Source organism: Helianthus annuus, chromosome 4 (genome assembly GCF_002127325.2).
Source record: "Helianthus annuus cultivar XRQ/B chromosome 4, HanXRQr2.0-SUNRISE, whole genome shotgun sequence".
In the NCBI taxonomy this organism is placed as follows: domain Eukaryota; kingdom Viridiplantae; phylum Streptophyta; class Magnoliopsida; order Asterales; family Asteraceae; genus Helianthus; species Helianthus annuus.
This window is the reverse complement of record NC_035436.2, coordinates 20,609,312-20,632,514: the sequence shown is the minus strand read 5'-3', so window position 1 is coordinate 20,632,514 and position 23,203 is coordinate 20,609,312. Positions and strand designations below refer to the sequence as shown.

The following is a 23,203-nucleotide window of genomic DNA, read 5'->3' as shown; positions in this document are numbered from 1 at the left end:
GTCAAAATCACATTCCATTCCCGGTTTTCGCCTTTCACGCGATCAAACCGTAACTATTCGTTGAAACTGACCGGTCTAAGCTACGGCTAAATTAAAGACCCGTTAGGATTCTAATAGGTTATTTTAAACCTTCGTTCCAGAATAGGAGACCAGTAAAAGCTATTTTCAATTGATTCGATTAAGGATTTATACTTGCAAAGGTAAATACTTTTAACTTATTTTCCGTTATACGGGCTTGGGTTACGGTATATAGCATACTGCTTGATCGAGCATCAAATTCTCCACCGCTGAGTGGGTAATTGAATAAATTTGATCGGCTCGTTTAAACATTCTTGTTACTTAAAAGCCTTTGGGGGGTTAATGACCATGTCCCGGATATCCCTGGCATCATTTTACGAAATGGCCACGACCTAAGCGCGGAGTGTAGGCGTACACTCGTCAGTGCATAAATAGTCGATATGGTGTGTCTATTGATCTTTAACCCGGACTTGATCCGGGCTACTGAACGCATAAGGAACATGTAATCCGTTCACAAGATTATAAATTTAAATAATTCTCCCAAGTTATAAAAGAGTTTGTGCCTTGTGCATTCAAATCAATTTTAATAAACATTTTTACAAAAGTGTCGGTTGAATGTATTACCAGTGTAAACTGACGTATTTTCCCAAAAAGACTAAATGCAGGTACTATGCGTAATTGGCTGGATATTTCTCCTTAGCATCATAAAGAGTCTCGCAAGCTTAAGATGCCTACGTCTGTTGAACAATACTTATATTTTTATTTGATCCCCTGTGGATACTTTACGACTATTCGTAATACATTTGATATTACAGACAATGGTTGAAATATAATTATCTTTGTGCTTCCGCTGTGCATTCATATATTGTGTGGTTTGACTATATTGTTGCCAACTACGTCACGATAATCCCCAACCGGGCCCACCGGTGAGACACGTGGAAATCGGGGTGTGACACCAAACTGCATGTGTCTCGCTTTCAACACCTTTTGAAAAACCGAACAGAGTATAGAATAAGGATGAGTATTTGGTACTAGGTACCGATACCAAAATTTTCTCGTACCAAATTTTTCGGCATGAATACCGGTTCGGTCTAACGACCTGAAAACCCAACACGAACGTAACACGAAATGTGCAGGTTTGGGGTTCGTCTAATTGGGTTCGGTCAGTTTCAGAATGAACCCGCGAACCCGTTTAGCAAAACGAGTTAAGTTCGGGCTGAACCCGTCAGGTTGGCGGGTTGACCCGATTAACGAAATTTCGGGTCGGGTTAAACCCGCTAACACGACCCATTTAGCAACCCTAAAAAAGTCTTCTTGTATGTAATCTGACTTACGGTTGCGTCAACCCAAAATAATTGGGTAAATGTTCCCTGTCATTGAGATGCTTCCGCGTATTTGGTGTACATTGCATAAGAAGCACTGCATTTCGCAAATCTTCAAAAGCATGGGCATTTGAAACTTGAATGGCCCCCTCAATCAAAATCCAAATTTCCTGCATTTATGTGATCATGCATTGTAGCAATGTTTTCACCGATCCTTGTTAACGCTTCTTGATAATAGGGGTGTTCAAAAAACTCGTGGATCGCAGCTCGCTCGAAAAAAGCTCGACTCGAAATTGGCTCGGTTGTAAACGAGCCAGCTCGGCTCGGCTCGATTTGTAAACGAGCCGAGCTCGAGCTTGGCCTGGCTCGGCTCGTGAGCTCGTGAGCTGGCTTGATAAGGTTTACATTCTTCATTTTTTTGTCCCACATCGCTTAGAAAACAAAAACTAAGGGAGGATCTCCCCTATAAAAGAAGGTAAAGACAATGTACAAAGTGAATTAACTATTTATATTTGCATATTTAGCCATATGGTTAAATCAAATGGCAATTATGACCCTTAGTCTATGAAGAAATTCATTTTTAAGTAGTAAATTTTGCGGTTCTTTGTTAGTTCGAGCTAGATCGAGCCGAGCTGAGCTAGCTCGAATTCTAATCGAGTCGAGCTCGAGCCTCAAATCTCAGCTCGATTTGAAATTCGAGCTCGAGCCGAGCCAGCTCGAACCGAGTTCGAGCCAAGCTCGAGCTGGGTCTAGCTCGGCTCGACTCGGCTCGGCTCGTTTACAGCCCTACTTGATAATATATGATTGAAGCAAGCATCCTCGGGTGCAAAGGTACTAATGGGGGCAGTAGTGGTGGCTCGCTCGCGTTACCACCGCCCGTGTTACCACTATCTTCCCCGTTGTTACCATGCTCCCCAAAGAAGTTATTCATAAACTCTATATCTTCTGCGTTGAGTTGTGGAAAAAATGCTCCCCAAAGAAGTCATTCATGAACTCTATATCTTCTGCATTGAGTTATGGAAAAAGAATATCTTGTGGTAGTGGTGGTGGTTCTTATACTCCTCGGTGGTTCTTGTTCTCCATTATCATCTTCATCAGGGGGATTGATTTGCATCCAAGGCTCATTTAACTCGTCATCAGAATCCATATGTAAAATGTAGTATCCCGTTAACAATCAATCAAAATCCATCTGTGGATCAATCGAAGGAAAAGCCAACAGGCTCATTTGATCGAAAATTGGAGCTTCCATGATAAAAGAAAATGTAAAAGATAAATATATATGATTAAAAAAGGTAAACACAAAAAAGGGTTTTGAATGAAAATGACAAAAATAAAATATATCTGTAATCAGACCAAAATAACTATGAGTTAATGACTCGTTGGGCAAGGCTGTCTCTTGGGGGCACTACTCCCCGTTTTTTAGACAAAGTTAGTGGGTAGAACAAAAATGACAAAAAACTAATTACAGGGACTAAAACGGTAATTTATTGCTTTTTTTCTTTTTCCTATCCTTTTCTTGTCATGCAAGCAATTTTAGGAAAGCCCTAAAATTGCTCTCATTCTCACTTAGTAAAATTGCTCTTAGGAGAGGTAAAACCAGAGATTGACGGGTGGTCCATGGGACAACCCTTAAGTGTGTTAAAAGACGAGTTAATCCCTCATTTGATCATGTAATTGTCTTGAATTAGATAACTATGGTTGCTTGTGTTTCAGGTACATTTGGAGCTTAAAAGTATGGAAATAAAGCTTCGAATAGACACGACTGGATTGGAGATTGAAAGACGGAGAATAAATGAAAAAAAATAAAATTTTAGAATTGAAGAATTAAGAAGATAACATGATAGAGGATGAAATTACGAGAACGTATGCGAAAACGGTGAAGAAAACGGAGTTGAAACGAGAAAGTTACGAAGAAAACAAAATTGCATGTTGAAGCCTACCGTAGCTTACGGTAGCTACTGTAAATTACGGTAGCTACCGTAAATTACGGTAGCCCCCAGCATTTTTCATCCACCATAAGGCAGTAGAGACCCATCGTAGCCACTTGAAAGCTACCGTAAGATACGGTAGCTACCGTAGCTTACGGTAGACCCTGACGAAAAATGTAACTCCTCACTTTTAATGACCATCTGATGAGACTTTTGATTAGACAATCATTGTTTCATCAAGTGGGAATGAAGTTACGGAGATGCTCAAAGCAATGCAACTAGAGATGCAGCGAAGAAATTAAATGGACGATGTTCGCATGCAAAAAGATGAAATCCGTGATAAAGCTATCCAATCTTTGACCACTCAAATGGGTCAACTTGCAAGTGAAGTGGCAATCTTGAAGAAAGGAAAAGGTCAACTACAAAGTGACGCGGTGACAAATTCCAAAAACATTACAAGTGTTAATATCAATGTGGTAAGTACCGTTCCTAATAGTGAATTTAATGAAACATTTCTAACTTCTTCTTGTCAAGTGAGTGCAGGTATGGGAAAAGATGTCGAGGTTGAAAATGACAGAGCATGGAGTACCACTTGTGCCTATCCGAGTGGGAAAACTAAAAATTCCTCATGCATTGTTGGGCTATGGGGCGGGCATGAGCATGCTATCAGGCGAGTTGTATGACATGTATGACTTTGGCCCGCTGCAAGATGTAGACACCATGTGAGCTTGGCGGATGAAAGTTGGAGGCGTCCACGGGGAATGGTTAGGAATGTTAAGATTCAGTTGGGAGAGTTTGAATACCCGGTGGATTTTCTAGCTCTAGACTATGCTTCTACCAAAATGGCAGCACAACAAAGGGTAATCTTAGGTCGACCGTTTCTATACACAGCAAATGCTCAAATTAATTGTAAAGACGGGATTATTACCATGACCGAAAAGAACCGTAAATTGTCCTTTGATGTTCAAACTAGAGTGATTAGTTATGAGTCAATTGAGGGGAAGGGTGGTGAGTCTAGTGATTGTATGAAAAATGTGTGTCAAAGAAAGAAAATAAATCACCCACCAAATCGTGAAGAAACGCATACGGGATCAAGTAGGAGTGTATTCGATTACCCACCGAATCGAAGCGGGATTAAGAATGCTAGTTGCATACAACATTACAGATGATAAAGACAGGCAGGTCAAAAAATGGGTTGAAAATGCTAATTAAGATCCGCTTTTTAGATGCCAATTCAAGTTGTGATTTTATTATTTAGTGTAAAGATCAATTACAAATGGATCTTAACATACAAAATGGTCTTCACATGTGAAGTGAAGGAAGTTTTCTTTAAATTTTTTTTCATCTACTTGAGTATGACATTTAATTGCAAAAAGTAAAAAAAAAAACATGTAATTACTCTACTAGTGTAAAATCACGACTCTTTTTTTTTTACATTGTGCAATTAAATGTCATACTTAAGTAATGAAAAAAAAATCAAAAAGAAAAGTTCACTTCTCGGCCAATTTGTATGTTTAAAGGAGCAAAATAATAGAAAAAAAAAAACTACCAATGAAACATGTCAAATGAGCCACATAGATCAAAAATCATCATACAATCTTCTAACTAGTTTATTTTAAGTGATATGTTATTTGCAATCATGATTATTACAAAAATAAGCATCTCTAAATTTGTAAAATGTATTGATATCCAACCCACTTGTTTTGCCTAAGAATTACATAAAAATGTTGTCATATAAACGGAGAAAATACTCACTCCTTTCCTCAACATGTGCCGAGGTAAAAATCTAAATACCATTTCCATCATAGCAAGATGTTCAAGATTCCCATGTGTTTGGAACAAAGCTTCACATACCAGTAAAAAAAAACCTTATTTTTAAACGTTAACTTCCTCTTAAAATGATTCGTCTCCTTACAATGCAAAGATAAAAATGTCAAAACAGCATTGCATCTTGGTATTCTTTTGGAGTATGAACTATCCTTGGGTGACCTAGATGAACCCTAAAACAACATATTGGAAACAAAAACTGTTAGCCATCTGCATCTTCATGATATAAACTAAAAAGGGGCTTGAATATCAAACGGGTGAAATAGTCAAAACTCACTTGAAGTGTGTTCTTGATAGCATAAAACCCCATAAACCATTTTATTTTATTCTTATAAAGAAGCAAGTTTAATATGCATATATGTGTTGTAACATATGCTTAGGGAGTTTTTCAAAAAAAAAAATAGAATTTTCCTTTTTAACCTTCAACTTTTAATCTCTAACAATTTAAGTTTTAAGTTTAATCTTTGTTTCCTTTTTAACCCTAAACTTTTAATCTTTGATAATTTAAGTTTAAAGTTTTAATCTTTGGTAATTTAACCCTTTTGATTAATTTAATTTTTCCCTTCTAATTCAAAAGTTTCTATCTTATACGATTTAACCCCTTTGATAAATTTATTTTTTACTTCTAATTCAAAAGTTTTCATCTTTTGCAATTGAACCACTTTGATTTTTTTTACTTATGTGTGGTAATCTTGGCTTTAGGGGTTTTTCAAACAAAAAATGGTTATGCATATGGTTGTTAAAACGTTCGCTTTTGGGGGTTTTTTTTTTAAAAATGATTTTTTTACTTTTCACCCAAAAGTATTTCATAAATTACTTTTAACCCAAAACTATTTGTTTTTTTTTTACTTTTAACACAAAACTTTTTATTTTTTGCAATCTATCCTCACAACTTTTTTTTTTACTTTCAGCTTTGGTCCTTTATAGCTTTTGTTTTCCGCAAATTTTCCGCTTTATGCTTCGTTCTAAATTTTGTGACTTAACACATCGCAACGTGCGTCTTTAGTTTAACGTTTTTACGTTTCGTTTATTTTTTCCCGTTTGACAGGTTCAACATAACGTGCGCGTCATAAATCGATTTAGTTATAACTAAAGAATCCCCGCCGCATTGCGGCGGGTCGTAGTTCTAGTTTTAATAAAAAAGTACATTATCAACAAAAAAATGAACTTCCAAAACCATGCTTCGGGGTCTACCCACTCGTGAAAATAACAATTTTAACATGGGCCCACTTTGACCCATTACCCAACAGTCCATTTTGTTAGCTCTAAATAGCATGAAGAATGTTCCAACCTTGTAATCAGGCACTTTGATATATTCTAGGGACACTAGAAGAATGTTCTCCTCTGGCTTCAAGTCGGTGTGTATCAAGCGCAGATCATGCATGACTGCAACCTATTTAACAAACAACGACCCATGGGGACTAGCAACAAAATGAGATTTAAGTTTGCCTAATAACGCCGTCTCTTCTTACGATGAAGATTCTCAAAAGTGACCCAAACTTGACCAAGAGTTATAGCATGTGATTCAACAGCCACTTGTAATGCCTTTTCAATTTCTCTCTCGACAAGTCGGAAATCCCCGGTAGTAGCCTGTTTAAAGAGAGAAAATTATTTAAATGAGAAATCATACATAGTCAGTCATACTGTTCTATCCGGTTAGAAACATTATTTATTTAATAATAATTACCTCGCAAGGCAGCAAAAGTCGTTGTGGAGGAATGATATTCAAACCCTCCCTCTGCAGACAAACAAAACACAAGTAATATAAAACCTTTTATCAATGATAACCGTAAGAATCATGGTAAATTATCTAACACACCTACCAGTTTGCAACTCTTGGTAAATTTGTAGAAGATGACAAGGATATCTTACAATGACACCAACGCAGTGAGTAAAAGAAAACGCAAGCAGCATCATAAAACAAGTTAGCTCACATTCCAAAGCAATGGAGTCCCCCCGTGAGCCCTAAAATCCAGAACTACCTCTGGAAATTGGCTCAGGATCTGTTTAATTATTCAAATCCTTTATAATCAGAATACAAATACAAATACAAGTAAGCAACAATTTGTTTGACCAACCCACTTAGTTGTTGAAAATTGTTGAGAAAAACACAAAAAAAGTATAAAATTGTTGAGAAAAACAAAAAAATATGTGTTTATAGCTGTTGAATAAAAGGCGAAGAATTGTTACCTTCTAGTTTGATGTTTGTAGTTAGTCGTGTTTAGTGTAGTTGTTTTGTAATAAAAATCGAGTTTTCATCACCTTAGCCACTTTCAAAAAATCATATTCAATACCCTTAGCCTAGCCCCATTACAATCCTTTAAAGACCTTTTGACTTGTGCTTTGTAGTCGTGTTCAGTGGTGGAGAATGATTGAGTTGTTGGCCTATGCGGGTACGTGTTCTAATCGGTTTGAGTGATTACTTCAAAAGCGCTAATGCATCATTTATTAGCCAATTTTAAACCGAGTGGAGAGAACATTGTGAGGGATGTGTATGATGTGCCAGTTTTTAAGGGCGGGTTAATCTTGGGTAACCATCTTTATGCGATTAATCGTTTTCCCACAAAAAATCTCGAAAATTGTAAAAAAAATCATGAACTAGGTATGACATTAGACCTTAACTTATGTCTCGAGAATGGGAAGTGTGTTTTTCATCCGACCCGCGTGAATGTGAAAAACAGATTTTCTTGAGGGCAAGCAAAAAAACAAGTGTTGGGATATGATGCGTGGTCGAAAACCGGTGTTCTAGTATGTTTAAGTTGATGTTTTTATATAACTTTTAGTTTCGAACAACCTACTTTTGGTTGGAATTGTGTTTTGCAGGTCTAATAGAGTTTAAGGAGCTATTCGAGAGCTATACGGAGCATCGGGATGGAAAACGGGTCAACCGAGTGCGAGAAATGGAAAAAACAGAAACCAAGAAAAGGGGACATCGTCGCCGACGCCCTCCTGGAAGAGGTTTCGAACAACAGTGGAACACAACACAAGAGCGGTATTGAAAGGCGAAAGAGACAAGTGCACGGATCGGCGAACCAGAGGTGGAACTATATTTTTCTTTCCAGCCAGCCAAATTTCTAGTTTACCTAAGTTATCCGCCAGCCAGATTTCAAGTTTACTGAAGCTATCAACCACAAAGTTTCTTACAGTTGCCCCTCTGCCGGAAGAGCTTGGTCCTGCCATGGTTGTGAAGTCCATGAAATGATCAGCTAAGAAGAAGAAAAAAAAATGCAGAATAAATAAACTGGTCTAAATATTGTTGGCTTTTCAAAAGATGATCGTGACTCAATTATGCAAAATTACTCTTTTGTTGTTATCTTTTAAAGACCTTATTAAATTAAAATAAAAATAAAATGTAGCAATCCAATGGTCAAAGCTTCTAGAAGCTATATGTTGCCAACAATATGAATCAAGTCAAAACCAGTTTGACTATCATAATCAACTAAGTCAAATTTAAACCATCTAGAAGCTATATGTTGTCGTATACCAGCAAACATGAATCAAGTCAAATCCTGTTTAACTATCATAATCAATTAAGTCAAAGTCAAACGTTCTAGAAGCTATGTTTTGTTTTCAAAACACGTTAACAAGGCAAAAGTCAAACGTTCTAGAATCCTAAAATGCGTTAACAATGTACGTTAGTCAAATATGCGCTAACAATGTGCGCTGGTCAAATCTAATAAATTCTATTTAAATAAATAAAGTCTCTTTAAAAGCTAATAACCTCTAATAACCATACATTAACTAGTTACCTTACACCAACCCTGTCACACATAGCTCAATCCTTACCATCTGATCCTCCACAAACCTCTGCATACACTACGCCCAACCATTCGCATCAACAAGATTCACATACATCCTTTGAAACGCATACGCCATTTGATATGTATTGGGATTCAAGTTACGCTATTGTTCCAGTCGAATTCGAAGTTGGTCGAATGTGGCTTGCCTATCTATGTGAAACATCACTCTAAAACCTTGCGCATAGTACACGACAACCATCATTGTATGTGCATTTCCTGGTGCATGCCACACGTTAAACCCAAACTGCACTTGTCTCGCTTTCAACACCTTTTGAGAAACTGTACCGGTACCAAATTTTTCTCGTACCAATTTTTTCGGCATTAGTACCGGTTCGGTTCTAACGACCTGAAAACCCAACACGAACGTATCACGAAATTTGCAGGTCTGAGGTTCATCTAATTGGATTCGGTCAGTTTCAGAATGAACCCGTTTAGCAAAACAGGTTGGGTTCAGGCTGAACCCGTCGGGTTAGCAGGTTGACCCGATTAACAAAAATTTGAGTCGGGTTAAACCTGCTAACACGACTCATTTAGCAACCCTAAAAAAAGTCTTACTTCTTGTATATAATCTAACTTGCGGTTGCATCAACCCAAAATAATCTGATAAATGTTGATAAATGTTCTCTGTCATTGAGATGATTCCGCGTATTTGGTGTCCATTGCATAAGAAGCACTGTGTTTCACAAAACTTCAAAAGCATGGGCCTTTGAAACTTGAATGGCCCCCTAAATCGAAATCCAAATTTCCAGCATTTATGTGATAATGCACTGTAGCAATGTTTTCACCGATCCTTTTTAACGCTTCTTGATAATATATGATTGTAGCAATCCTCCTTTGGGGCAAATGTAATAATAGCTACGGTTGGTATTGATTGTGATGAGACATTTAGCCCTGTGGTCAAACCGGCCACTATTCGCAAAGTTTTGTCTCTTGCAGTATCTCGGGCTTGGTCTATTCATCAACTTGATGTTAAGAATGCGTTTTTACACGGGGAACTACATGAGACGGTATTTATGCATCAACCACTGGGTTTTTATGATAGACGATTTCCTAATCACGTTTGTCGTTTGAAGAAATCACTTTATGGTCTTAAACAGGCACCACGGGCCTGGTACACCCGGTTTGCTAATTTTATCACTTCTAAAGGGTTTCGTAGCAGCACTTGTGATTAGTCCTTATTTGTTTATCAACAGAACCCGTCTAATGTTGCATATTTATTGTTATCTGTGGATGATATAGTTCTCACAGCTTCTAATGATCGTCTCTTAAACAACATTATTAGCACACTCTCTCGGGAGTTTGCCATGACTGATTTGGGCAGGTTACATCATTTTTTGGGGATCAAGGTTACTCAGCAGAAGAATGGTATTTTCTTGTCTCGGGCTCAATATGCAAAGGACATAATTGCCCGTGCTTCGATGTCGTCGTGTAAACCGTGTTCAACACCGGTTGATCTTTCGTCTAAGTTAAGAGATACTGATGGGGCTTTGTTCTCGGATCCGGCACTATATCGGAGTCTGGCAGGTGCATTGCAATATTTAACTTTTACTCGTCCGGATTTGTCGTATGCGGTTCAGCAGGTGTGTCTTTTCATGCATGAGCCTCGCGATCCTCACTTCGCATTTATGAAACGTAATATCCGTTATCTGCAAGGTACAATTGACTATGGCATACGGATCCTGCGATCAGCTTCTTCTGACTTGGTCGCCTATTCTGACGCTGATTGGGGTGGCTGCCCAGATTCGAGACGCTCCACATCGGGTTATTGTGTTTTCCTTGGTGACAACCTCATATCCTGGTCAGCTAAACGTCAGCCTACTGTATCCCGATCCAGTGCGGAAGCTGAATATAGGGGAGTTGCGAATGCAGTCACTGAAACAACGTGGATTCAGAATTTGATGTTCGAACTTCACAATCCTTTAACGCGCGCATCAGTTGTATTTTGTGACAATGTTTCAGCAGTCTATTTGTCCAATAATCCAGTTCAACATCAATGGACAAAACACATCGAGATTGACATACATTTCGTATGGAGAAGGTTCGTCTTGGGCACATTAAAGTTCTTCATGTCCCATCCTCTATGCAGTACGCGAATATATTTACTAAGGGATTATCTCGTGAGCTATTCCAATCGTTTCGGTCCAGCTTGAGCGTTTGTCCTCCGCCCGCTCAAACTGAGGGGGTGTCTTAGCGCATATACATATCTTATTAGCGCATATGTATATTCTTTAGACATTGATATTGTTATATGTTCTAGAGATACTTCTTTCCTTGTTTTGTATTAGGGTTTCTTATTATTTGGATCTATAAATATAATCCTCACCAATGTAATTATTCATTCAGTAAAACCTTAATTGCTTTTAGAACTATCCTTGGGTGACCTAGATGAACCCTAAAACAACATATTGGAAATAAAAATTGTTATATTCATGATATAAACTAAAAAGGGCTGATCCGGGCTTGAATATCAAATGGGTGAAATAGTCAAAACTCACCTGAAGTGTGTTTTTGATAGCATAAAATCCCATAAACCATTTTAATAAAAAAGTACATTATCAACAAAAAAAATGAACTTCCAAAACCATGCTTCGGGGTTAACCCACTCGTGAAAATAACCATTTTAACATGGACCCAGTTTGACTCATTACCTACAGCCCATTTTGTTACACCTCTAAATAGCAAAAAGAATATTCCAACCTTGTAATCAGGCACTTTGATATATTTTGGGGACACAAGAAAAATGTTCTCAGGCTTCAAGTTAGTGTGTATCAAGCGCAGATCATGCATGACTGCAACGTATTTAACAAGCACAATGACCCATGGGGACTAGCAGAATAAATAAACTGGTCTGAATATTGTTTGCTTTTCAAAAGATGATCGTGACTCAATTATGCAAACCTAGTCTTTTGTTGTCATCTTTTAAGGACCTTATTAAATTAAATAAAAATAAAATGTAGCAATCCAATAGTCAAACCTTTTAGAAGCTATTTGTTGCCAGCAAATATGAATTAAGTCAAAACCAGTTTGACTATCATAATCAACTAAGTCAAATTCAAACCTTCTAGAAGCTATATGTTGCTGTATACCAGCAAACATGAATAGTTAAATCCAGTTTGACTATCATAATCAATTAAGTCAAAATCAAACATTCTAAAAGCTATGTGTTGTTTTCAAAAACGCGTTAACAAGGTAAACGTCAAACGTTCTAGGATCCTAAAATGATCTAACAAGGTACGCTAGTCAAATATGCGCTAAGAATGTGCCCTAGTCAAATCTAATGAATTCTATTTATATAAATTAAGTCTCTTTAAAAGCTAATAACTTCTAATAACCATACATTAACTAATTACCTTACACCAACCTTGTCACATATAGCTAAATCCTCACCATCTGATCCTCTACAAACATCTGCATACACTCCGCTCAACCATTCGCATCAACAAGATTCACAAAAATCCTTTGAAACGTATACGCCATTTAATAGGTATTGAGATTCAAGTTACACTCTTGTTCCAGCCGAGTTCAAATTTGGTGGAATGTGGCTTGCCTATCTATGTGAAACACCACTCTAAAACCTTGCACATAGTACATGACAACTATCATTGTGTGTGCATTTCCTGGTGCAGGCCACACGTTAAACCCAAACTGCACGTGTCTCGCTTTCAACACCTTTTAAAAAAACTGTAACAATAAAAAAAGTTGGTTACACCATAAAAACCGAACGGAGTATAGAATAGGGACGAGCATTTGGTACCGGGTACCGGTACCGAATTTTTCTAATACAGAATTTTTCGGCATTGGTACTGGTTCGATCTAACGGCCTGAAAACCCAACACGAACGTAATACGAAATTTGCAAATTTGGGGTTCGTCTAATTGGGTTCGGTCAGTTTTAGGTTGAACCCGTTTAGCAAAACGGGTGGAGTTCGGGCTGAACCCGTCGGGGTTGACCTGATTAACCAAAATTCAGGTCGGGTTAAACCCGCTAATACGACTCGTCTAGCAACCCTAAAAAAAGTCTTATTTCTTGTATGTAATCTAACTTGCGGTTGGGTCAACCCAAAATAATCTGATAAATGTTCTCTGTCATTGAGATACTTTCGCGTATTTGGTGTCCATTGCATAAGAAGCACTGCATTTTGCAAATCTTCAAAAGCATTGGCATTTGAAACTTGAATGGCCCCATAAATCGAAATCCAATTTTCCTGCATTTATGTGATCATTCACTGTAGCAATGTTTTCACAGATCCTTGTTAACGCTTCTTGATAACATATGATTGAAGCAAGCCTCCTCGGGTGTAAATGTACTAATGGCGGTGGTAGTGGTGGCTCACCCACGTTACCACCGCCCGCATTACCACTGTCTTCCTCGTTTTTACCATGCTCCCCAAAGAAGTCATTCATAAACTCTATGGTGGTGTTAGTTTTTTCAGATGCAAAAGGTCTGCAGTCTGCGGACCACATCTGCAGGCATCTGCAGAAGAAGAGGTGGACCAAAGGTCTGCAGTCTGCAAGGAGAAGAGGGTTTGTTTTTTTACTTCTACAAAAACCACTTCACAACACACACAGAACACTCCTCTCTCTCTGCCCTCATCTACCACCACCACCACAACCATCCGCCATCACCTCCTCCACCGTCCACCTGCCACCACCACAACCAACAACCACCGTCAAGCACCACCGCCCCCTGTCTCCTGCCGCGAAACCAAGCACCACCGCAAACCCTAGCCCCCACTCCAAGAACCCACCCTCGTCGCAACCACCACCACCACCGCCTTCGTTGTTCCACCACCGCCAAGAACATCAAAACCCACCACCGCCGTCGTCGTTCGATTTGGGGGTTTTGTTTGAAGATGAAGAACATCAAGCCCATCACCGCCGATGTGATGGTACAGGTGGTGGCGGAGATGTGGGGGTGTAGGTGGTGGGAGAGATGTAGTGGTGGAGGTGGTGGCAGGGATGCAGAGAGTGGCGGTGGAGAGTGGTGATGCAGAGATGTTGAGAATGTCTATGTTTTGAAAGAGATAAGAGGTAGGCTTATGTCTGCGTGGGGAAGAGGTAAAAGGTGAGAAGTGCTTCTGGAAAACAAACAAGCTGCAGGACCCAAAGATCTGCGTGTGTCTGCGCGACGCAGACATAAGTGGCCAGAAGTGCTTCTGGCAAAAAAACAAACAGCACCTATATCTTCTGCGTTGAGTTGTGGAAAAAAATATCCTGTGGTGGTGGGTATTGTACTCCTCCAGGTTCTTCTGGTGGTTCTTGTTCTCCATTATCATTTTCATCAGGGGGAATGATTTGCATCCAAGGCTCGTTACCACCGTCCGCGTTACCACCGTTACAAACGACAATTTATTGCTTTTTGTCTTTTTCCTATCATTTTCTTGTTATGCAAGCAATTGTAGGAAAGCCCTAAAATTGCTTTCATTCACACTTAGTAAAATTGCTATTAGGATAGTTAAGACTACAGATCTACTACAATCTGTGTAACAGGTTCGTTTTAAGTTTTGATGTTCGATTCATCATAACATGATCCAGCCAACCCCAAATACAGATGGATTCATGGATTGTTGATTTACAAATGGATTCTGATGATGAATTAAATGAGCCTTGGATGCAAGTCAATCCCCCTGATGAAAATGATAATAACAAGAACCACCAGAAAAAACTAGAGGAGTACAAGAACCACCACCACAAGATATTTTTGTCTCCACAACTCAAAGCAGAAGATATAGAGTTTATGAATGACTTCTTCGGCGAGCATGGTAACAACGGGGAAGGAGGTGGTAACGGGGGTAACGTGGACGAGCCACCACTACCACCACCATTAGGACCTTTGTACCCGAGGAGGCTTGCTTCCATCATATATTATCAAGAAGCGTTAGCAAGGATCAGTGAAAACATTGATACAGTGCATGATCACATAAATGCAGGAAATTTGGATTAGGATTTAGGGGTCATTCAAGTTTGAAATGCCCATACTTTTAAAGATTTGCGAAATGCAGTGCTGTTTATGCAATGAACACCATATATGCTGAAGCATCTCAAGGACAGGGAACATTTATCAGATTATTTTGGGTTGACGCAGCCGCAAGTCAGATTACATACAAAAAGTAAGACTTTTTTAGGGTTGCTAAACGGGTCGTGTTAGCGGGTTTAACCCGACCCGAAAACTGGTTAATCGGGTCAACCCGCCAACCCGACGGGTTCAGCCCAAACCTGACCCGTTTAGCTAAACGAGTTCGCGGGTTCAATCCGAAACTGACTGAGCCCATTTAGACGAACCCCAAACCTGCAAATTTCGTATTACGTTCGTGTTGGGTTTTCAGGCCGTTAGACCGAACCGGTACCAATGCCGAAAAAATTCGGTACTAGAAAAATTTGGTACCGGTACGGGAAAAATTCGGTACCGGTACCCAGTATCAAATGCTCATCCCTATTCTATACTTCGTTCTGTTTTTTACAGTATAACCAACTTTTTTATTGTTACGGTTTCTCAAAAGGTTTTGAAAGCGAGACGCGTACAGTTTGGGTTTAACGTGTGGCCTGCACCAGGAAATACACACACAATGATTGTTGTCGTGTACTATGTGCAAGATTTTAGAGTGGTGTTTCACGTAGATAGGCAAGCCACATTCGACCAACTTCGAACTCGGCTGGAACAAGAGTGTAACTTGAATCCCAATACCTATCAAATGGTGTATGCGTTTCAAAGAATGTATGTGAATCTTGTTGATGCGAATGGTTGGGCGGAGTGTATGCAGAGGTTTGTGGAGGATCAGATGGTGAGACTTTAGCTATGTGTGACAAGGTTGGTGCAAGGTAAATAGTTAAAGTATGGTTATGAGAGGTTATTAGCTTTTAAAAAGACTTTGTTTTATCAAATAGAAGTTAGTAGATTTGACTAGCGCACATTGTTAGCGCATTTTTGACTAGCATACTTTGTTAGCGCATGTTAGGATCCTAGAACGTTTGACTTGTACCTTGTTAACGCGTTTTGAAAAAACAAGACATAGCTTTTAGAACGTTTGACTTTGACTTAATTGATTATGATAGTCAAACTGGATTTGACTGGATTCATGTTTGCTGGTATACGACAACATATAGCTTCTAGAAGGTTTGACTTTGACTAAATTGATTATAATAGTCAAACTGGTTTTGACTTAATTCATATTTGTTGGTAACATATAGCTTCTAGAGGTTTGACCATTGGATTGCTACATTTTATTTTTACTTTAATTTAATAAAGTCCTTAAAAGATAACAACAAAAGAGTAGGTTTGCTTAATTGAGTCACGATCATCTTTTGAAAAGCCATCAATATTCAGACCATTTTATATATTCTGCATTTTGTTTCTTCTTAGCTGATCATTTCATGGACTTCACAACAACGGCAGGACCGCCGCTCTTCCGGCAGAGGAGCAACTGTCAGAAACTTTGTGGTTGATAGTTTCGTAAACTGGAAATTTGGTTAGCTGATAATTTCAGTAAACTGGAAATTTGGTTGGCTGGAAACCAAAATATAGTTCCACCTCTGGTACGCCGATTCGTGCACTCGTCTCTTTCGCCTTTCAATACCGCTCTCTTGTTTGAAACCTCTTCGAGCGAAGGCCCTTTGTATTAATCTTTAGCCTCACTTTGATCGTCCACTCCATCGGCTGCAACACACATGGCTCGGCACTACTGGCTGATCACTGGAGTCTTGACGGAGAGCGACTCGAAATGAGTTGCCATATTTTGAGAACTGACAAGATTCTCTCGCTCATACGTCTTGTTCTTTCTCCTTGGTTGGACATGATCGATTTCACGTTGTTTTTAATATGTGAGTTATGTTTGTTTTATGCACTTTCTAGAAAAGGTGACAATAGATTTCGAAGGAGGCAACGTGGAAGGCACGGAGAATGGGAGTGGGTGAATTAGCATACACTAATTTAGTGTAGAGAGGGACATGTGTAAAGCAAACCCAACATGGCCAAAAGTGAAAACCATGCTCAAGTAACTTGAACATAAAGCTCAAAATATAATTATACAAGTATATAACTACTTGCATTTTAAAATATAACGAGTTTTTAGAAACCGCACGTTGCGACAGGACATTCAAACCGAACAAAAAATAGATGTAAAGACATTTATACAAGTATCACACCAATCCGGTCAAGTGATAGCTCGATATCGTGATCTATTCTTGAACAACAAGAACCCAAGCGTTTTAATCTTATCCTAAATCCTCGCCACGCATACTTGCTTCTGGTTGAAAATCACATTGTTTCTACTTTTCCACAAGCACCAAAACGTCGTTTGCATTATCGTGTACACCGTTTTCCGCCACTTGGCATCTCCCCTGATACGGCATGAAAATTGACCAGGTCTTCAAGTTCAAGTATAAAAAATGAACTTAACCTACACCATTGAGTCACAAAATTCCAAATATCTTGCGCAACGACCAACAGCAAATTCACAGTAAACGACACCTGATCCATAGCCACCCCGCCAAGCCAAAAAATTCACCTTAAAAGGGTGTCCAACAATTCCAGCTAAAGCCAATTCTCAAATGTGTAAACATATGACTTCGGACATTACCAATGTTGTAGAAAGCGTTAGGCGCTAGTCGGGCGGTGAGGTACCGCCTAGGGATTAATTGGGATGGACTTTATGTGTATTATTTTATGAATTTATATACATATACCATTAATTTTATATCTTTTATATATAAATTCACATGTCATCATCATCATACTCAGTAAATCACACCGATAACAAAGCTAAGGTAGGGTCTAAGGTGGGTAAGATGTAGACAGTCGTACCTCTACCCCATTGGAATAGACGGACTGCTTCCAGTAAGACCCCCGGCTCGATGGTAGTTTTTCCTCAAGCCTTGGACATAAGACACATAACACTCGACAATTAAGACAGGCCAATTAATGCATGTACTCCTTTGTCTTTCGGATATCAATGCCACCACATGATGCATGATTAACCATCCCCCTCTTTTAACATTATTTTCACGAAATTAGTAAAATAACGTTAAAATTAGTGCACCCCGACCGCCCACACATATATACATTATATGCGCACATTGCAAGCGGTGCGTAAAAGTCCCACACATATAAATTCACAAGCATGAGGACTAAATATAAACTAATCAAGATGGAGGGTGGTTATATGTTAAAAGTCCCAAACTTAAATAACCCTGATCATCCCCACTTTCATCATACGCCTTTTCCCGCTCCCTGTCTCATTCTTCATCAGAATATCGCACCCAGTTATCTCTACACTGGTTCAAAATTATGGAGTACCAATTCGTTTCCCTTGACCGATTTGGTCGAATTTTGACCAACATCTGATCTAGCTTTGACCGACTTGGTCCGATTATAGGCGACTTTTGACATATTTTTTCAAACTTTGACATAATTTGACTTTGACCGCCTAGACTGAGCAATTTGGCAAAATCTAGGCGACGGACCTCCGATGAGCGACTAATGACCGCCTAGGCGCGATTTCTGCAACACTAGACATGACTCCTCAAACTTCGGGCAGAGAAAACCCTCATGATTCCAGCAACCAAGTCCACTTGTCTTCTTCAGCTCCGAAGTAATTTTGTAAGTCACCCAATAACTGCTCTAGCTTTCTTTGTTCAGTCACACAGCTGGGAGCCCATGGCTACTGGACTCTTGATATTAAATTGGTTAAAAAAGATTCAGAGAAGATCATATAGGAGCAGATGAGATCAAACTCACCACCTATTTTGTCCAATCGGGTTGGAAAATCCGGGAATCCTTGATCTCTTAAACTCCAAAACACTCCTGAAATCCCATGTTCTAAACAAAATCTTTTGTTTGCATGCCCTGGCTAGGGTTCCAGTGACCCTCAATGCAACGTTCAAGTTATGACCATTAGACGGTCATGGGTTTTACACGTAAAGGACTGTTACTGTAATTATTGAAGTTAGAGGGTGTCCATTGCAATCCGATACAAACATTAAGAACGAAAAGCGTAATTTACCCTAAATACTGTCAGTAAGACTACGTTAAGTGTACGAGAACGGTAAATGGAGATGATCACAGAGATTGAAACCGGAAATCGACGTAGTTTTTGTTAGGCTTTGATACTTTCTCGAGAGGTAGCACCTTCAGGCTAGTCCAACCTGTGGCGGTCCAATCAGCAATGGGGCATTATGGGGTGTTTTTTCTAAAATGGGTGTAGTGGGGATGTGTGCATTATGTTAAAAGGGGTGTAAAGAATTAAATAAAAAACCATCAAAAAAAGGTATTGGCCAAACAAAAAGAAGGATACCTGTGTTTGACTGATTGGCCAACAAAATCTTCATCCGGCGTTTAATTTAGCACGCCCAACCCAATTTTTTAAGAAAAAACGCCCCGCGGGCTTTTTTTAGGCAATTCACGCCCAAATACTGCCCACTACGGGTGATCTTATATGGTGATTAAGAATGCTAGTTGCATACAGCATTACAGCTAGATACAGATGATAAAGACAGGCGGTTCAAAAAAAATTGGGTTGAAACTGTTAATTAAAATCTGCTTTTTAGATGCCAATTCAAGTTAGTGCTTTTATTAATAAGTGTAAAGATCAAATACAAATGGGTCTTAACATACAAAATAGTCTGAACATGAGAAGTGAAGAAAGTTTTTTTTTTAATTTTTTTCCATCTGCTTAAGTATGACATTTAATTGCAAAAAGTAAAAAAAAATATGATTTTACACTAGTAGAGTAATTGTAATTACTTTTTTTTTTTTTTTGAACGGCCAACAAACTCAATCCCGAGTACTCTAGGGGCACCCACTGGACAAACTGAGTACTCCGAGAGTAACCCAAGTCCACCACCAATTCCGGGGAAAACCCGGTAACCCACCCGCCCGTAGGCACGACAGTGAAATTACCGGTAAAACCCGTTTGGCTCAAGGATCCAACCCAGGTTTCCCTGGGTCTCCTCTCATTGCCCACCAGTGCCTAGAGTAATTACATAATCACTCTACTAATGTAAAATCATGACCTTTTTTACATTTTGCAATTAAATGTCATACTTGAGTAAATGAAAAAAAAATCAAAAAGAAAAATTTCCTTCACTTCTCAAGTTAAGGCTATTTTGTATGTTTAAACGAGCAAAATAATAGAATAAAGCTACCAATGAAACAGGTCAAATGAGCCACATAGGTCAAAAATCATCGTACAATCTTCTAACTGGTTTATTTTAAGTGAAATTTTATTTGCAATAATGATTATTACAAAAATAAGCATTTATAATATTCGTAAAATGTATTGATATCCAACCCGCCTGTTTTGCCTAAGAATTACAAAAAAATGTTGTAATATAAACTGACAAAATACTTACTCTGTTTTCCTCAACATGTGTTAAGGTAAAAATCCAAGTACCCTTTCCATCATAGCAAGATGTTCAAGATTCTCCTGTGTTTGGAACAAAGCTTCACCCTGTTATACAAGTGTACCAGTCAAAACAAACCTTATTTTTAAACGTTAACTTCCTCTCAAAATGATTCGTCTCTTTATGATGCAAGACAACATTTATTTGTTGCGTACTTATCACTTTTTACTGTGTAGGAAACTACAAATCACTTCAATTAATAAAGGATAGAGAAAGATGAAACTCAGCACATACCGAGCATAGCTCCACAAGGATACAACCAACACTCCATATGCCAAAACAGTAACTCCATCCCAATCCTGCAAGAAACACTGGTCAGAATGTCAGATAGCAAATAAATATGTGTTACTACTATGCATAGAAACATAAGCACTAAAATATTCATCTTGTTTTTCTTAAAGCCATACATATACTGAAACTATTTTATAGACCACCCAAGTATGCTATCCATTTTCATTTAATACAGTAAACTACACATATTTTAGTGGCCTACAAAGTAGCTTCAATGTATGGGTTGCCTTTAATATTATGATGAGATGAATATTTGAATGGCTTCCAAATACATTATCCACAAATGATTAAGAAGATTAAACTACTTGAATAAACTAGACAAAGAAAATACCTAATATAACTTCTGGTGGCTTTATAATGGCGTGTTGACACTATGTAGTTCTGGTCCGGACGATCATACGTTGTGCAACCAACCAAAATCAATCACTTTGATAGCACTGCATCTTGGTATTCTTTTGGAGTATGAACTACCTTGGGTGACCTATATGAACCCTAAAACAACATATTCGAAACAAAAACTGTTAGCCATCTGCATCTTCATGATATAAACTAAACAAGGCTGATCCGGGCTTGAATATCAAACGGGTCAAATGGGTGAAATAGTAAAAACTCACCTGAAGTGTGTTTTTGATAGCATAAAACCCCATAAACCATTTTTAAAAAAAAAAGTACATTATCAACAAAAAAAATGAACTTCCAAAACCATGCTTCGGGGTCAACCCGCTCGTGAAAATAACAATTTTAACATGCGCCCACTTTGACTCATTACCCAACAGCCCATTTTGTTACCTCTAAATAGCAAAAAGAATGTTCCAACATTGTAATCAGGCACTTTGATATATTCTGGGGACACTAGAAGAATGTTCTCCTCGGGCTTCAAGTCGGTGTGTATCAAGCGCAGATCATGCATGACTGCACCCATGGGGACTAGCCTAATAACGCCCGTATGTTCTTACGATGAAGATTCTCAAAAGTGACCCAAACTTGACCAAGAGTTACAGCATGTGATTCAACAGCCACTTGTAATGCCTTTTCAATTTCTCTCTCGACAAGTCAGAAATCCCCATTAGTAGCCTGTTTAAAGAGACAAAAGTATTCAAATGAAAAATCATACATAGTCAGTCATACTGTTCTATCTGATTAGAAACATTATTTACTTAATAATTACCTCGCAAGGCATCAAAAGTCGTAGTGGAGGAACGATATACAAACCCTCCCTCTGCAGACAAACAAAACACAAGTAATATAAAACATATTATTGTAAGAATCATGGTAACTTAACTAACTAACACACCTACCAGTAGTTGACGAAAAGGCATAAGGGTTAAAAGTAGATAAAAGTCTAGTGCCTTTTTACTGGTCGCCAAAACTGCATGATTATCCTCTCTACAGGAAACGATTTTACGTTTCGAAACGCAGATTGTTCACCGGATCTGTTTAATTATTCAAATCCTTTATAATCAGAATACAAATACAAATACAAGTAAACAACAATTTATTACCGGATCCACAACTACCATGGCGAAAAAACGCCTTTCTCTGAGGATAGATTTCTGGCCAGTACGACTCCCCCATCTTCGATTCGAATGTGCGTTCAGAAGTTGAGTAAAAGTAAACCCTATTGTCGAACTTAATTGATAATCGTCTCTGACCAGCGTGATTGGGCTCCAAACGGGCATCAACAAGAAACAAAGAAAATTACCCACATTTAACCCACGTACCACAACCAAGAATCACCAAACAACAATACCCAGAAATGTATTCAGCAACAATGCTCAAATTTCTCATCTGCACCTCCGACATCATCTTCATCGGTGGAGGAGCTTCTGGAGGTGGTAACGGTGGCGGCGACGGTGGAGGAACGATGATAGAGGTCTGCAAAATCCAACCACCACCGACGCTCTGATTAACCACCACCGCTGCAAAATCCAACAAACAAACAACCCCTGCCACCATCTCAGATATGCACCATCTGTCTCTACCTTTCTTTCAGATCGGTGGTGGTAGGTTTAGGGTTTTCGAGTGGCGACGGTGGTGGCATTTAATGGGTACAGTGACGACGGTTGTGGTTGTTGACGGTGACAGTGGTGGGTGTGACTGACGGAGGTGGTGTAGATTAGGGTTCTTCAAGTTTGAAGAATGCAGAGGAAGATGAACTGTATGAGGAAGATTAGGGTTCTTCAAGTTGAGCTGGTATTTATTTATATAATTATGAAATGACCATTTTGCCCCTGAACAAAAAGACAAAATAGACAGGCTGTAACAGTCAAAAAAGGGGGTTGAATTTTGGACTAAAATGACAACAAAAGTGAAACCACAGGGATCCAGATGTAAAAAGTTTGAGATTTGGACTAAAGTGGCAAAACTGGCCAAACCATAGGGACCAAAATGGCAGCTTACTTTTGGCTTTATATATTAAGGGGCTGTTTGGCAATATCTGAATCAATAAGTGCTGAATGAATAAGAGGTCTGAATGGGTAAGAGACTCTGAACCAGTAAGTGCTGAACCAGTAAAGTGCTGTTTGGTTGCACATCTGAATGACTGTGTAAAATGACATTTTTACCCATTTTAATTAAAAAAAACCATTTTATTAATATATATAGACATGTCCATCATCCAG

The 23,203-nt window shown here is 38.8% G+C and overlaps 1 long non-coding RNA gene across 8 annotated transcripts; it reads right to left on the bottom strand.

The window, feature by feature from the left end:
* Positions 1-4,936: 4,936 nt before the first annotated feature.
* Positions 4,937-22,738, bottom strand: LOC110868167. 8 transcript variants are annotated; one of them, XR_002552260.2, is made up of 12 exons: positions 22,085-22,738; positions 21,881-22,015; positions 21,751-21,801; positions 21,372-21,656; positions 20,914-21,074; positions 20,526-20,590; positions 20,241-20,338; positions 8,179-8,268; positions 6,919-7,098; positions 6,783-6,833; positions 6,387-6,685; positions 4,937-5,268 (listed from the first exon to the last, which is right to left on the bottom strand). It is a non-coding gene; the product is annotated as an uncharacterized LOC110868167 (long non-coding RNA). The 8 variants fall into 8 exon arrangements; XR_004891758.1 differs by lacking the exon at positions 4,937-5,268 and having other exon boundaries at positions 6,226-6,685; positions 20,526-20,602; XR_004891756.1 differs by lacking the exon at positions 4,937-5,268 and having other exon boundaries at positions 6,226-6,685; positions 8,179-8,301.
* Positions 22,739-23,203: the final 465 nt, after the last annotated feature.